Raw genomic sequence first — 2,500 nt, 5'->3', positions numbered from 1 at the left:
GCATCATGCTATGACGGCCCCCATCAACATCGGATTTCTCCTAGGGCTTAGGATCGACTGACTCGTGTGCAACGGCTGTTCACACGAAACCCTTCTCCGCGTCAGCCCTCCAGGGCCTCGCTGGAGTATTTGCTACTACCCCCAAGATCTGCACCGACGGCGGCTCCAGGCAGGCTCACGCCCAGACCCTTCTGCGCCCACCGCCGCGACCCTCCTACTCGTCAGGGCTTCGCGGCCGGCCGCGAGGACCGGCCATGACTGCCAGACTGACGGCCGAGTATAGGCACGACGCTTCAGCGCCATCCATTTTCAGGGCTAGTTGCTTCGGCAGGTGAGTTGTTACACACTCCTTAGCGGATTCCGACTTCCATGGCCACCGTCCTGCTGTCTTAAGCAACCAACGCCTTTCATGGTTTCCCATGAGCGTCGATTCGGGCGCCTTAACTCGGCGTTTGGTTCATCCCACAGCGCCAGTTCTGCTTACCAAAAGTGGCCCACTTGGCACTCCGATCCGAGTCGTTTGCTCGCGGCTTCAGCATATCAAGCAAGCCGGAGATCTCACCCATTTAAAGTTTGAGAATAGGTTGAGGTCGTTTCGGCCCCAAGGCCTCTAATCATTCGCTTTACCGGATGAGACTCGTACGAGCACCAGCTATCCTGAGGGAAACTTCGGAGGGAACCAGCTACTAGATGGTTCGATTAGTCTTTCGCCCCTATACCCAGCTCCGACGATCGATTTGCACGTCAGAATCGCTACGGACCTCCATCAGGGTTTCCCCTGACTTCGTCCTGGCCAGGCATAGTTCACCATCTTTCGGGTCCCAACGTGTACGCTCTAGGTGCGCCTCACCTCGCAATGAGGACGAGACGCCCCGGGAGTGCGGAGGCCGCCGCCCCGTGAAGGGCGGGGAAGCCCCATCCTCCCTCGGCCCGCGCAAGGCGAGACCTTCACTTTCATTACGCCTTTAGGTTTCGTACAGCCCAATGACTCGCGCACATGTTAGACTCCTTGGTCCGTGTTTCAAGACGGGTCGTGAAATTGTCCAAAGCTGAAGCGCCGCTGACGGGAGCGATTATTCCGCCCGAGAGCATCCCGAGCCAACAGCGGCGCGGGTCCGGGGCCGGGCCAGGTAGGTCCGTCATCCGGGAAGAACCGCGCGCGCTTGCCGGGAGCCCGAGCGCCCAAAGGGGCGAATCGACTCCTCCAGATATACCGCCGAGCAGCCAGCCAGGACACCGGGGCTCTGCCCAACAGACGCGAACCGAGGCCCGCGGAAGGACAGGCTGCGCACCCGGGCCGTAGGCCGGCACCCAGCGGGTCGCGACGTCCTACTAGGGGAGAAGTGCGGCCCACCGCACACCGGAACGGCCCCACCCCGCGGCGAGTGGAAAGGCAACCGGACACGACCCCGCCGCGGATTGCTCCGCGCGGGCGGCCGGCCCCATCTGCCGAGGGCGGGGGCCAGTGGCCGGATGGGCGTGAATCTCACCCGTTCGACCTTTCGGACTTCTCACGTTTACCCCAGAACGGTTTCACGTACTTTTGAACTCTCTCTTCAAAGTTCTTTTCAACTTTCCCTCACGGTACTTGTTCGCTATCGGTCTCGTGGTCATATTTAGTCTCAGATGGAGTTTACCACCCACTTGGAGCTGCACTCTCAAGCAACCCGACTCGAAGGAGAGGTCCCGCCGACGCTCGCACTGGCCGCTACGGGCCTGGCACCCTCTACGGGCCGTGGCCTCATTCAAGTTGGACTTGGGCTCGGCGCGAGGCGTCGGGGTAGTGGGCCCTCCCAAACACCACATGCCACGACAGGCGGCAGCCTGCGGGGTTCGGTGCTGGACTCTTCCCTGTTCGCTCGCCGCTACTGGGGGAATCCTTGTTAGTTTCTTTTCCTCCGCTTAGTAATATGCTTAAATTCAGCGGGTAGTCTCGCCTGCTCTGAGGTCGTTGTACGAGGTGTCGCACGCCACACCGCCAGCCGGCTGTGCACGCTACCGAGAAAGTACCGGTATGCGAACCGCCAGGCGACGGGCGCGCATCGCACGTTTAAGGAGACGCGGCCGGCCACACAGGCGACCACGACACTCCCACGTCTCCGAAGCGGGACAAACGCCGCGCGCTTCAGTATACGTAGCCGACCCTCAGCCAGACGTGGCCCGGGAACGGAATCCATGGACCGCAATGTGCGTTCGAAACGTCGATGTTCATGTGTCCTGCAGTTCACATGTCGACGCGCAATTTGCTGCGTTCTTCATCGACCCACGAGCCGAGTGATCCACCGTCCTGGGTGATCTTTTCCTTTTCAGTCTCCCACTGTCTCTTTCAAGACAGTAGCATTTGCGGGACTGAGGCGTCTGACGGCCCCTGTTCCACTATTTTTTTTTGTGTCCAACGGCCTCACAGCCGATGGGCGTCGTACGGCTCCACACCGGAGCGGACAGGCACTCGGGCGAACGTCATTCAAAACCGGCGCCAGGCGCCAGGTACCGCAGGCCA

At 60.9% G+C, this 2,500-nt stretch overlaps 1 non-coding gene and 1 pseudogene across 1 annotated transcript; both read right to left on the bottom strand.

Annotated features, from left to right (window-relative positions):
- LOC126325347 (large subunit ribosomal RNA) overlaps positions 1-1,951 on the bottom strand; it is a pseudogene marked incomplete at its 3' end in the record, with an annotated part of 3,682 nt that extends 1,731 nt beyond the window's left edge.
- A 188-nt stretch (positions 1,952-2,139) lies between these two features.
- On the bottom strand, positions 2,140-2,294 carry LOC126325367 (5.8S ribosomal RNA). Its single transcript, XR_007560053.1, has one exon. It is a non-coding gene; the product is annotated as a 5.8S ribosomal RNA (ribosomal RNA).
- Between the last annotated feature and the right edge of the window lie 206 nt (positions 2,295-2,500).

This window comes from Schistocerca gregaria, unplaced genomic scaffold (assembly GCF_023897955.1).
Source record: "Schistocerca gregaria isolate iqSchGreg1 unplaced genomic scaffold, iqSchGreg1.2 ptg000920l, whole genome shotgun sequence".
NCBI classification, from domain to species: domain Eukaryota; kingdom Metazoa; phylum Arthropoda; class Insecta; order Orthoptera; family Acrididae; genus Schistocerca; species Schistocerca gregaria.
The sequence above is the reverse complement of the archived record's forward strand: the minus strand, read 5'-3'. Positions and strand labels throughout refer to the sequence as shown.